Source organism: Hylobates moloch, unplaced genomic scaffold (genome assembly GCF_009828535.3).
Source record: "Hylobates moloch isolate HMO894 unplaced genomic scaffold, HMol_V3 SCAFFOLD_2, whole genome shotgun sequence".
Classification (NCBI taxonomy): domain Eukaryota; kingdom Metazoa; phylum Chordata; class Mammalia; order Primates; family Hylobatidae; genus Hylobates; species Hylobates moloch.
Genome location: NW_026652277.1, coordinates 83,953,575 through 83,968,615, shown reverse-complemented (window position 1 = coordinate 83,968,615; position 15,041 = coordinate 83,953,575).

Here is a 15,041-nt window from a genome sequence, read left to right as displayed (position 1 = left end):
GTTGTTTTTTTTTTTTTTGAGACGGAGTCTTGCTCTGTCTCCCAGGCAGGAGTGCAGTGGCGCGATCTCTGCTCACTGCAAGCTCCGCCTCCTGGGTTCATGGCATTCTCCTGCCTCAGCCTCCCAAGTAGCTAGGACTACAGGCACCCGCCACCACATCCGGCTAATTTTTTTGTATTTTTTAGTAGAGACAGGGTTTCACCGTGTTAGCCAGGATGGTCTCGATCTCCTGACCTCGTGATCTGCCCTCCTCGGCCTCCCAAAGTGCTGGGATTACAGGCATGAGCCACCGCGCCTGGCCCAGATTTTGGTTTTTAATACCATTTTCCAATCTAAGTAACCAGAAATCCTTGAAAAAATGACTAGCTCTAGGACTAGGGCAGGACGTGTAGGAAGAGCCTGGTATAACTTTCCGTAGTTATGCCAGAAAGTAAGGAAGTGCTCAGAGAAACCCCCCCAAATTTTATGGATATGGCAAAGGGATACCGGAACCAATGCCTAAAGCTGAAACATTTTGAGAAACAAATTAAGGTAGTATTGCACTGTAGCCCAAAGTGTAAAACAAATAGCCATGAACCAAAAAAGGGAGGGAGGGAGTGAGATGGGGAGGGGAGAAGAAAGAAAGAAGAGATAAATTTCCCTTGCCAAAGAATTCAAAATAATTTATGTAGATACTCCACCTTCAAGGAGGTGGAACGTAGCACCCCATTCCTTAAATGTAGGCTGCACCCAGTGACTTCTTCCCAAAAAGTGCAGTATGAAAAGAGGGAAAGAAGAGTATCTTTAAAATGGATACACCTGACAAATACTACCTCAATCACATGATCAAAGTCAACATCAACAGTGATAAAAAATGTTGATAGTATGTACCCTTAATGTGATTTGATGAAAATAACAGTTTACCTCTGTGGTCTTTCTTCCCCAAATCCACAACCCCAGTCTAATCATGTGAAAACATCAGACAAGTTCCCAAAACATTCTACAAATGTATAATTAATACTCCTAAAAATGATAAAGGTCATCCAAAACAAAGAAAGTCTGAGAAACTGTCATAGCCAAGAGGAGCCTAAGGAAACATGAAAACTAAAATAATGTAGTTAGTATTCTGGAGGGGATCCTGGAAACGAAAGGAACATTAGGTAAAATCTATGGAAATTTGAATAAAGTACAGACCCAATATTGGTTCAATAATTGTGACGAGTGTACCATCCTAATGTAAGATGGTAATAATAGGGGAAAATTGGTGTGAGGTATATGAGAACTCTTTTATCTTTGCAATTTCTATTTAAATCCAAAACTGTTCTAAAAATGAAGATTATTTTTAAAATCATAAATAATAAATTAAAAGTGAAAAAATAGTTATAACCTTTTGCAGTAATTTCAATTCTGGGAATTTATCTTGAAGAAATAACTACTATACGTTTTACTGTAAAGTAGGTTTAATATATATCTTATTATAAAATAGGTTTATTAATAGCACCTACAGCATACGCATGTTGTAAGGCCTTAAATGAGGTCAGCCATATAAAGTAGTATAAGTACTCAATAAATATTGGTTGCTAGTGTTTTTGTTATTATTCAAAGCTGACTCCAATTCAGGCACAATCATCAAAGAATTGACAGTGTAGTAAAGATAAGTAAAAAGAGGAGTATAATAAAGTGTAGTAAGTGATGATAAGTGTCCCTTTACTTACTGTATGACCTTGGCAAATGAATTAATCTCACTGCCTCTGCCTCCAGAACCCAATACATGTAGCAATAATGATGGTATTGATGATATTAACCTCCACAACAACCTCAATGACAATATGAAGGCAGAGATCTGATGGGGTGCATTGAAAACAGAAGAATCTCTTCATTTTGACTGGAGATGTCTGTGGCTTGCTAGAAAAGGTAATGGCTGAAAGGTATGCCATATATAAGTATTAACAAATTCATTTGTTCATTCAACAAACATTCATTGAGTTTCTATGTATGTTGAATTTGCTGTGTACTTCAGGTGCTATCCTTGCCTTGAAGTTTCTCATAGTCTAGAGGGAAAGACACATACAGCAATACATACAGTAATTTCAACACTTTCAACACAGTGAAATAAGTGCAGTGAATGGCTAAGAGCCCAGATGTTAGTTCTCACAATCTAGCCAGTGTGGGGAGGAAGTAATCATGGAAGACTTCCCAAAGAGATTATCTATGTGTGCCAGTTGAGGATGGAATAACAGTTCCTATAGTGGAGACATTTAAAAGCATATCCTGAAGGTGAGAAGTAGCATGGTATGTATATGGAATAAGAAGCAGTTGAATGTTGGTCAAGTTTAAGACAGGGAGTACCCGATGATAGAATTCAGGGATAAAAGCCTTGGGACTTCATGTTAAGGAGCTTGGACTTTTCCTATATACAAACAGTTTAAATGATAATAAACCTAACAGTAATCAGATTATATTTGTAGTTTAGACAATTTTGATTTGATGTTTGAAAGATGAATTTGAGGCGACAACACTCTTTACAGAGAAACCAGGAAGTTTTTTGCAATAGTGCAAGAAAGAGTTGATGAGGCTGTCAACAGTCCATCAGATGTTGAGAAAGTGAAGAGATAGATTTGAAAAGTAACTTGTGGAATTTGAAAACCTGATGAGCATGAAGGAGCAGAAAAAGGACTCAACAGGTGACTCAAACATTTGTGTCCAAATCAACTATTGATTATTCTCCTTTCCTTCCCTGCCATGGATGTGCAGGTGATATTCAACTGAGTCTGGGGATAAGGGGGTGGAAGGCCTTATTTGTAGCATTTGCCAATCTTTATGATACATCATGGATACTCCCTCCATGGCTGATTAAGCCAGGTGTCATTTCATCACTGAATGCAGAGTTGGAAGGATATGCTTGCACTCAGCTCACATGAGCTACTGAGAGTCTGTTCCAGCACAGCGCTGCTAGCCCCCCACATCTAATTAATTATTCAGACCTATCAGTTACATCTCCAACATATATCGTGGGTCTGCATTTCTACTACTTTGGAATAAGCCACCATTATCTGCTGCTTGGACTCCTTATGATGAGTCATTCTGCTCCCAGTCTTGTCCCTCTCTACCAGGACTATCAGATCAAGCCAATCAATCCCATACTTGTATGCTTTAAATGGCTTCCCATCATTTTATAATAAATTATTCACCATCACGACCAAGTCTGTGCATATACTGACTCTTGCCTATTCACACCACCTCACTCCCCAGGCTGTTCTTCAAACACATTGAACTTTTCCTCACTCTAATCCTTTTATTCATCATTCCCTCTGCCTGGAATATTCTCTGAGCTCTTCTAGTCTCAGCTCATGTGTCACCTCCTCAGAGAAGGCTATTTAAATTGAACTCTACTTGTCATTACCTAGTTTATTTCCTCCACAGTACTTATCATTAGCTAAAATTATCTTGTTTGATTAACTAATTCATAAAGCTTATTATCTTTCTACTGGAATGAAGGCTTCTTGTCTGTCTTAGCCCCTCTGTATCTCCTGTGCCTAGCATCTGGTCTGAGGCATTGCTGCTATTCAACAAATATTTGAAGAATGAAAGCATAAATGATACTTATAAGGTTTAACTTGGATGATGAGTAGATTCAACCGAAGCAGAGAATGGAAGAATAGATCTGAAGAAACAACTGAGTTTAGAATTTAGATTTAGATTTCTTTGAAATATTAAGCTGAAGAGTTTATTACACTAAATTTACATTCATATCAATTTTATATGCTGTATTGTATGTATTAACTTTTTACCTCTCAGTAATGGATAATATTTTAATTGATAATTTCATAATTTTTACAAGATAGCCAAATAAAGTTTTGGCCAGGGAGTAAAAGATGAAGCTGATAAGCATTATTACACTTGAATTTTTCTGGGCTTCTTAATTACATTATTGAAATTTAAAAAATTTTTCAATTATAAAATTAGCAAGTGATACGGTTTCACTTTGTGTCCCCACCCAAATCTCACCTTGAATTGTAATAATCCCCACATGTCATGGGAGGGACCTGGTGGGAGGTAGTTGAGTTGTGGAGGCAGGTTTTTCCCGTGTTATTCTTGTGATAGTGAATAAGTCTCCCAAGATCTAATGGTTTTTTAGAGGGGAGCTCCCCTGCACATGCTCTCTTGACGGCCACCATGTAAGATGTAACTTTCTTCCTCCTTTGCCTTCCGCCATGATTGTGAGGCCTCCCCAGCCATGTGGAACTGTGAGTCAATTAAACCTCTTTCCTTTATGAATTACCCAGTCTTGGGTATGTATTTATTAGCAGCGTGAGAACAGACTAATACGGTAAGTGAATTTAATTTTGAACTGAAAGATTGTATCCTTAATCATTTTTAAACCTGTCTTTCTAGCTACTTGGAAAAACAACCTATTTCAACCATTGTAAAAACTTGTGATTATCTGCAGAGTACATTGAGTTTACTTGAAAACTTTAGTAAATGAATTCCAAGAGGTGCTTTTCTATGTATATTTTCTATATATTGCTATCTACATTACTTCATCCAAGGAAGTCAAAAGGAAGAAAGTAATTTAAATGTCTTGTAATTTATTTTAGAGACCTAATTGTGCAGTTTTTCACTCTTAGTACCTCACCACACTCTTTAAGGTTAGATCTTTTTTTTTCCTGTATGTATATACATAATATATGTATATATACATTCCTACTTCCTACCTCCCCACCACCCCCACTACCACCTTATTTCCCGCTACCCCATCACTTTTGAGAATTAATCAAGAGTGATTTTCCTACCACATTGCTGCTTTCCACAACTTTTATCTTTTCTTTGAAAACAAATACATCAGTGAATTTCACATCTGGAGGCAATGGGTATTTTTTGGAGAAAAGTTTTTTGTAAAGTGGAAAGTTTTGTCTGTGGCAGAGCATACATAGGATTAAATTTCAGGAGTTGGCAGTGAAGTAAGATCTAAATGATTATAAAATCTTCCTTAGTTATAAAGCAAAGTAGAAAGGGAAAGAAATATTATTCCCTCATGCTCTACCGAGAAGACCATTTTACTGAGAAACTAAATCAAGTCTGTAAATAATGAGGTCTATCTGGTAGAGCTAACTTACTGATCAGCAAACTCACAAATTTTTATTGCCAAAGGCTAATTAAATTCAGCAGGATTTTCTATATTATTAGTAAGTTTTTGCCCAGAATCATTCAAAAGATTTCCAAATAAGAGATGACATGTGAATTAATGTTGGGCACAACATGCATAAAATTGTGAAATAATTGGTCTCAGTAAATTTCTGGTTGTGTATATTTATGTATTACATTTTGATCTAGAATAAATAAGGGTAAGACAAAGGAAAACAACATGTTCTGAGCATTTTACTAGATCCTAGTTAGCAGATTGGATTTTTTACTTATGAGGATTTTCCTTTAGCATTTTGTCTGTACCAGATCACAGATTTTATGAAGAGCAACTAGGAAGGTACTGTGTTATAATGGAAAGTGTCCTGGACTAGAAATCCAGAGACTTCAACTCTATTTTTATCTCTGGCCCTAATGTGTGTGGGCATGTACAAGTCTTTAGTCTCTTTATGGCTCAGCTCTATCTGATAAATGAAGATAATGCATTCCCTATCTACAACATATAGTTGTTGTGTGGGTCAAATGAGATAATGAATATTAAAATATGTTTAAAGCATGGCATTTTTTTTTTTTACCACTGACATAGTTCACTACCAAATTTACCTAAAAGAGAGTAAGTTCTCCACTGGAAATTGAAAAACATATTTAAAAGATATATTTCTCTCTTCATTAATAATTGAACTTAGTAACCATAGGTAATGTTCCAAAATTTACTTGGTATGTATGAAAGAGAAATAATCATTGATAAGTATTTCTTTCCATGGAGGAAAAATTAAAGTCATCTTAGGTATTGTATAGTATATTCTCATGTTGAAAGAATTTCTCCCAATACCAAAATAATATAAAAGGATCATACAGGTTTGACCACCACAAATGTATTTTATCTCTGTCCCCTGAGAGCAAATACTTCTCCCTCTTCTTCCTATATCATGTTTCTTCCTCCTTTGTAGAGGCAATGTCTCACTTTGTCACCCAGGCTAAAGTACAGTGGCACAATCATAGCTCATGACAGCCTTGAACTCCTGGGCTCAAGTGATCATCTCACCTCAGCCTCCTAAGTAGATAGGACTACAAGTGCACATCACTACATCCAGCTATTTTAAATTTTTTTTGTAGAGATAGGGTCTGACTATGTTGGCCAGGCTGGTCTTGAACAACTGGCTTCGAGCTATCCTCCTGTCTCAGCCTACCAAAGTGCTTGGATTACAGGCACGTTCTACCACAGGCAGTGTATATTATGTTTTCTATTCATGTATTTTATAGAAGGTGAGGGAAATATATACTTCCTCTATCAAGTGGTCTTAGAAGGAAAGCCCAAGAAGTTCTGCACATCAATTTTCAGCCTCCCAGAAAAACCTGACACGGACAACAGCCCCCAGTGTATCCTTGATCTGCACCAGCATTGAGGAGGACAACACAAACAGGTGTTCACATTTTTGAGGAAATAACAAGGAGAGAAAAGAAAGAAGGCTGTAGCAGAGGATTAAGTCCTATAAAGCAGTAAGAGTTATTTAAGGGTAGGGATTGTATCCTATTCATCCTTGTATCTGTGGTACTAAGAACAGTGTCTGGCAATGAGTAGCTGTTCAATATAGATGACAAATATTAAATGGATGAATGAATGAATGGATAGATGGATGGATAAGTAGATACCAAAGATGTATGCAGAATAATAATGATCACTAGAAACATTTGCATCTTGTATCTAGATATTTGGCCACTTTGGAAAAACTAGAAGATTGGCAATAATTGATGGAGTATGTGTGTTCCAGGTCACTGCAGTTTGCCACCCTTACCCCATGTACTCCTGCTCTCTCAGACCTGACCTTGCCACTCCTCTCATTCTTGGAACACTACTATTACTACATGAAGATTCACAGTCCAGCCCATGTTCCCTCATCTAGCACAGTCCTGAGAGACCTGGCCCATCTTGATCCCTGCCTTTTCTAATGCGCTCCTGGGAAACCAGGTTAGTTCTGGGACTGCCCTGATCCAGTATCTTCCTCATACCTGAGCAAGTGCAGCCTCTTCCTTCAGCCCTAATTTTCATAAATGCACCAACAAATGAATTAATGAACAAATGGTATTTCTTTTACTCATTGTCTGATGCTCCACGCTGCACAATGTAGCATGTAATCCCTAAAGATCCACTCTTATGCCTAACCCTCCTTTGGGACCCAAGGAAATGCTGCTTCCAGCCTCTTGTCTTGTGTCCTTTGGAACAAAAGGCAGTTGCATCCATGATGGTTTGTGGATTGCACCACCACCAGAGATGGACACTGCTTCTGAGGATTAGAGTGGTAGAAGTGCTTAGAGAAAAGACAAGTTACTTGGACATGTTAACATGTCAAGTTCTTCCTCTTACTATTATTCCTAGTTGTGTGGAAAATCCATTTTGTTACTTCTCTTTGTGTGTCAATCTGTGGGTCTGAAAGCCTTCAATTAATGTAGTATTTGCAATAGTTGCACATGGCAACAGAGTAATACTTGAAATATTAAAGAATTCACGCTGTGGTTCAATATGGTAACCTTAGCCACATGTGACTTTTGGGCACCTGAAATGTGTCCGGCTGAGAAGTGTTATAATTGTAAAACATACTTTTGTGTGTTTTTGAATTTTGAAGACAGTATGAAAAAAGAATGCAAAAATTTTAATATATAGATTAAATAAAATATATTATTAAAATAAATATTAACAACATGTTAATGTTTTCTTTTAAATTTTTCTAATGTGGAAGAACTTTTAATGTAAAAAAATTAAAAGTTGTATATGTGGCTTGCACTGTATCTATTGGACAATGCTGATCTAGCTATGACTTATATAAACTGTGATATTGATTCTCATATTGAAAACTAGAACATTTAATGCTAGAATTATGAATAGTTTTATTTTTATGAAAATATCTAATAAGTTTTAAATTTTCAAAAATGAATTTTAAAATTTAACTTTAGATAATGTTGATTAAATTTTTGTATATGCATTAGAGTTTGTATTTTGACTTTTAGTTTAATACATAATTTTGAATATAAAAAATGGCTTTTTGAAAAAACACGAAAAATAATTCTAATTTTATATTTATTATAATTTTTGCTGAAATTTCGTAATTATAATTAATTTTGCTTTATTTGGTTTAAAGATGGGTCTCACTAGATTGCCCAGGCTGGATTACCGTGGCTATTCATAGGCATAATCATAGCAAACTTCAGCCTTGAACTCCTGCACTCAAGGGGTCCTCCTGCCTCAGCCTCCACAGTAGTTGGAACTACAGGCTGGTGGCACCTTGCCTGGTTACAGTTAATTTTTAGCCCTGGCCAGGCATGGTGGCTCATGCGTGTAATCCCAGCACTTTGGGAGGCCAAGGCAGGTGGATCATCTGAAGTTAGGGGTTTGAGAACAGCTTGACCAACATGGTGAAACCCATGTCTACTCAGAAAATACAAAATTATCCGGGCATGGTGGTACATGCCTGTAATCCCAGCTACTTGGGAGGCTGAAGCAGGAGAATTGCTTGAACCCTGAAGGTGGAGGTTGCAGTGAGCTGAGATGGCGTCATTGCACTCCAGCCTGAGCAACAAGAGCAAAACTCCATCTCAAAATAAATAAATAAATAAAAATTTTTAGTCCTTTAGGTTAGTACTCTCAATAGAACATAAATTGTCTGAAAGTCTTAATTAACACAACATAATAAGTGATATTTTTCTAATGAAAGTAAAAATAAATGTATGAAATAAACCAATTTATAAATAACTTATAAATTATATTGTTTCATGTTATAATTCAAAAATGATTGGCTTATCAACAGAAATCCCAGCTGAACATGGGGGCTCATGAGTTTAAGACCAGCCTGGGTGACATAGTGAGACCCCTCTCTCCAGAAAAAAATGAAAAAGCTTGGTGTGGTGGCATGTGCCTATAGTCCTAGCTACTTGGGAGGCTGAGGTGGGAAGATCACTTGAGTCCAGGAGTTTGAGGTTATAGTGAGTCACTGCACTCCAGCCGAGGTGAAAGAACAAGATCTTGTCTCAAAAAAAAAAAAAAAAAATTCCAAATATAGAGTAATAATTAAATTCAAATAACTTTTCTTTTTTGCCAACTATCCATAACATTAAACTGTAGTGTCAAACATGTATTTCAATTTTGTTATTACAGATGTACCATTATTGCACAGGAGGAGAGAACATATTTAATATTATAGCTCGTTTGCATGACATTTAAATATTTAGACAAATGGTATGTGGACCTCTATTTGCACTATTGCCCTGGATCTCACAAATGTTAGATGGATCTTTTCTGTTCATAAGCGGAGCCCAGGGTAGCCAGAAAGTTTTCAGTGAAACAAGATGTTCTCCATGGAATTGCATCACAGCTGAAGCTTCCATGGCTTCTGAGGATCCCTCAGAGCTGACAGTGTTGGTATGGCCTCTCAAGGTCTGTGTGAAACAAAATACAGTCTCTCTCCTAACCCATCTGTATATTTACGCCTAAGCCTGGTTGGAAAGGGATGGACCTAGGAAATAGGTGGGAAAGAGAATGAACCTGACAATGTCCTTGCATATGTGTCTCCTTACTTCTGCCCTTTCCTGGGTGAATTAAATAGCCTGGTTGAAAATTGCTGAGACAGATTTAAAGAAGCTCAAAGCTTCTGCAATATATGCAATATAATAGCTGTGGTGCCAGCTTTTGGTAGAAACTGGGTCAAAGGGTGGAGTAGGTAGAAGCGATGCTCTTCAAAAGCTACATCTGCCAACTGAACTACGATCGAAGAGACTTTGGAGAGTACAAAGGAAAGTTGTAAGCTGAGTTGTTTATTAGGTTGATTCTCATTATTTCAATAATACACGAAAAGGGTCAACCCTAAAATGTATCAATCCAGTATGGATAAATACTGTGAATTATACCTGTCTATGGACAAGCTTTACTCACCTCTGGAAATTGATGTCTATTTTCAATGACAGAAACTGTAGAGCTATGAATAACAATTTGATAAGAAATAAAAATGCACTGGGAAGCAAAAGTCTAGAATTCTATTTCTAGTGTTCGTATATCCAAGCCATATCACCCAGGGCAAATCACTAAACTGGTCTAGGCTTCAATCTCCTACCTGCACACTGCTGAAAGAAAAAATTGTGCTGCCTATTTCATAGACTGATATGAGGATCAAATGGGACTATTTAAGTGAAAGCACTTTGAAAATTGTAAAGTGGTTTACAAATATAAAACATTGTCATTTTTTGTTTCACTCTGTGATATTTCCTTCAGAAAGTTAGGACTGATTACTATTGTTACTATTACCATTATATATTGATATGAGTTTATTTGATGTGATTATATAATAAGATATATATTTTTAAATGACTATAATTTTGAATTCTAAATCACCAACTAGCAAATAGCAAAACTTTGTTATTGTCCCAGAGATACTTGTTTTTTAAAACCTCATCTATTTTACTGACTAATATAGGAATGCTGTTTTCCCTTGAATTCCTATTACTCTTTCCCTCACCTTTGATTTTTAAAATTCAAATGGTTTATTTTCTATAGGATACTTATGTTGTCAAAATAAATATTACCATTTTATCATTGTTTGCTTTTCTTCTGTCTCTCCATCCTGCACTCACCTACAGTGATGATGGAGAAGGAGCTTCTTAGTTTTTCTCAGCCTGCTTGATTTTAGAGGAAAGGCACCCTTGTTGCCCCCTTCTTTGCCCCAGAGGCACCTGTGGGTTCTGACAGGACTAGTCCAGTTGTTGGACACTCCCTGGCTAGCCTTTCCCTATCAGATACAGCAGGGAGTGAGCCTCTGACAGGTACATCTGTCACTATCCTGTGTGTCCATGGCGCAAGTGGAACTCTAATCAGACCAATGTTGTGCAAAGACTTTGTGTGGGCGACGTCTATCCTCCACCCCAGATGAATGACTTACTGCATCTGTGTGCTCAAAGCAAATGAAATCCTTACATACCTTTGAAATAAAAGAGAAGAATATGAAAGTATTAGGACATTGGTCCTATCACAAAAGATGCACATTTCATTACGTGAGAAGGAAACTTCAGGCCTCAACATATTAGATAAAATAAGGTTTTTTTTATAGCTAACTCAGGAAAGATTTCGAAACTTTTTGTATTCAGGTGGCAAGTAATTCAGGCCCCTCATAGAAGATACCATTAAAATATAATTTAAAATAGGAAAGAGAAACACATACATATTAGAAAAGGCTTTGGCCATTCCTCGCCTTCTATTTAATCTGCAGAAATTATTTTAGAATCTCAAAATGCTATTTAGCTTTATTATCACAGCTCTATGTTAGTTAAGTCAATTGCGTGTGTGTTTTAGTTGTTATAAATGTTCTCTAGAGATTCATGTTAATTACATTTTGAGAAATATTATTTGCAACAGGTGGCCGGTTACTTTATATTTCCTTTCTGCAGAGTCAAGAGGTGGCATGATGACTAAAGGAGCAGGCTTACTTCTGGGGGCACTCAGAAGGCCACACCTTCAGCACAGGTACTATGAGCCTTCTGATGATTCCCATCACTGAATGTGGACCAAAGCAGCAGAGCCCCTGAAAATGTCCTGGCATTTCAGCAGAAAACAGTGTGAGCAAATGATTAATGACTGGGGTCTTCCTGAATCTTAGTGATACATGAGGTGCAGGGTACAGCCTTGGGCTGGTGGAGCCTCAATTACTACTAAATTTCTCACTAGCCTATAGGAATGGGGCATGGAGTTGGATTTCAAGTGATTGACAGATTATAAACAAATATGATGGTTCTTGAACTTTTGAATTTGTGAACTGAGATTCTGCTATTTTTATGTTATGGCATTCAACATACAAATTTACAAACTGAACAAGGTTTAGAGATAATTAATTATTAACTCTTAGCTTGAACAAAAGGTTGCTTTTTTGCCGACCTTAGAACGGTTAGGTTCACAGATATATAATAACAATCTTCACTTTTTCCCTTGTCCTTTAATTGTAAAAACAGAGTAGCAAAATATACAAATTAAACTTCATTTAGAAAAAGCATCACAATTTCATCATCCAAACACAACTATTTTAATGATTTATATATCCTATCATTCTATATACTTGTATAATAACAAGTAACCTGTGTTATCAGTTTGAGGAGTATCATGGACGAATTTCAGCAGAATTGTCAAAAGCCCAAATTCCTTCTTGCTCTTGGCAGAGTATCCTGTGAGGTGGTTGGCTTCTGTATTCCCTTTCATGGTTTTTAAGTTGCTCCTGCTGCCACCTCATGGCCTCTGTTGCTGTTGGCTGTGTGTGTTGCCAAGGGTGTGGGATGGCTTTACGTGGTTTGAAGGTTTGTTACAGCTGAGTTCATTTGAAGATTTTCTTGTGTATCAAGATAGCAGAGTTTCAGCTTGAATCTGGGCCTGTCCAAGCATGTCTAGGGAACTAGTGAAGCCAGCCTATTTTCCTGGAACCTGAAGAACCTATAGGAAAGAGCTTGAGCTTTGTCTCCTGCTTGGGCCACTAGGCATTTTGAATAAATTATGAGATACTTTGACAGCAGTCTAATTGAAGGAGGGCTGTAGAGTCCTCTGGGAGAGAACTCATCCTAAGGGTGGAAGGTGGGAGCCATAACGAGCCTCCCAGTTTCTTCCCAGAGGAGAATATGGATTCTGAGTATAACTTTGTGACTGTGATTCATATCTGTTCCCAGCCAAATTCCACAGATTCATGTGTGGGTCCTAGGCAAAGTGAGAGCCGTAGGTAAAAACTGAAAAAACATTCAATGAACAGTATAAAATATTAAGGCAGACACACACACACATAGTGCACTGTTTTTAACACCTCAGATTAAAAGTTACAAGGGAGAGAGAGGTAACCACAGCAGAGAGTTTGCCATAGATCACCGAGCTTTATTGCTGTGAAATTTTCAGAAATGCATGGAGTGTGGTAAAGTCCTTTGTGGTCAGTGGAGCAGCAGTGAGGGGTTTGCTGAAGAATGGTATGATTGGAGGAACAGGACCTAGGAGAGTAATAGTGATCTTTGGAGGATAAATGTGGTGTCTACAAGGCAGTGAGAGCATTAATAAAGCTAGATTTTTTCTTAATCACAACTGAGACACTCCTTGGGGACTCTCAGAAATGCTGAAGGGGACCAACTTAAGGACTGAGGACAAGCATTATGCAAATAAAGGAAATAAGTCCTGAAATCAGGCAGTCTTCATGCGACCCTGAATGTACCTACAGGCTGGTGAAACCTTGGCAAACTTGCATTTCACTTGCATTTGCCTGCTCCCTCAGAGCAGGCTCTGAACCCACATATGGTGTATACTGCTACAGTTAACTACTATCTGGTCAAAAGTATCTGGCCTGGATTTTTTACAGTGTTCCTGGCTTTATAACTCTTGACTTATTATTCTTCTTTCACTTTTATTCAGCACATATTTATTAAGTATGTCCTCTGTGTGTGGAGATACAGTAATGAACAAAACAAACCTTGATCCAGTCCTTTCAGAAATCATAGGCTGGTGCACAAGACAGACCAATTCATTGGTTCAACAATTTTTATTAACGATCTACGATATGGTAGTTAATAAACCATTCAATGTTTTTGGTATAACAACGTATACATAGCAAGGATCTCATTCTCAAAGAGCTTATGTGGTAGGGAAAGACAGAAAATAACACATAAATAAATACACGAACAGGATAATTACAGATAGTGATAAGTATTGTGAAGGGAATAAGCGTGGTGATGTGATGAAGAACAACTGGAATTGGGGACTATTTTAGGTCAGGTAGTTGGGCAAGGCATTGTGGAAGAGGCCACGTCTGAACAGGTACCTAAAAGGTAAGAAAAAAAAAAAAGCCAACCACTGAGGATCTGTGGGTAGATGTTCTAGCCAGATGCAACAGTAAGATGAAGGGCCCTTAGGCAGGAAAAATTTCACTGTGTTCAAGAACTGAGATGAGGCCAGTGAGCTAGAGCTTAGTGAGAAAGGAGAAAAAGTGGAATGAGATGAGCTTGGAGAATTAGAAAGGGCCAAATCAGGCAGGGCCTTTGGTAAGCACAGTGTCCTATCTAAGTTACTGGGAAAGCTATGAATGGTTGTAAGCAGGGGCCTATCATGATCCGCGAAACTAAGATGACATGTGATGAGAGCTTTCCTTCCCATTTTTTAATAGCACCCCCACCCTGTGGGCCATTCTTGAGGAACTTAAAATAAGTTCCTTAGATCTGGACCTGAGAAAAGGTAGAGTGGCACTACTCAGAAGCTGCCACAAAGCTTACCCTTTACACTAATGTGTGATGTATCTATCTTGACTCAAATGTCTCAACTCCTACCTACTCTAGGGGACTTTAGATGAGACACTTGCTGAAACACTGGAGTGGCTTTGGTCTCCTCCTGTCGGCTGAAAATTTCTTAAATGAGACTAAATCTCCAGTTACTGCTTCTCCTAGGAAGTTTATGAAGGTCAAATTTCTGTTGTCCTGCCTTTCTCCTTAGAAACAACCTAATATTGAGAAATTTGGCAAACGTGATTTATGAGAGTCTCAATAACAGTAATGCAACAGGGAAAATGATAGCAATGTCCTGCAGACCTCATAGAACTCAAAGAAGAGTGTTAAGCAGACAGAAAAGACAATTACAGTACTATGCCATAGCTGCATATTCTCTGACATGAACGTGTGAACCACTCCAGAGACTCTCAGAAATAGTAGGAAAATGTGATGTTTTCAAAGAAATGGCAAGCTGCATTAACAGGTAGAGAAGAGTGAGTCACAAACAGGCTAAAATATGGAACACCAGTTCATCTTCAAAATATCTTCTAAATATTTTGGAAATATTTGGGGCCGCCCAATATAATTATTCATTTGTGCTTATTTCACCTTTGTCCATTCACCCATCATTAAGCAAATATATACGTGTATGTGCATGTTTG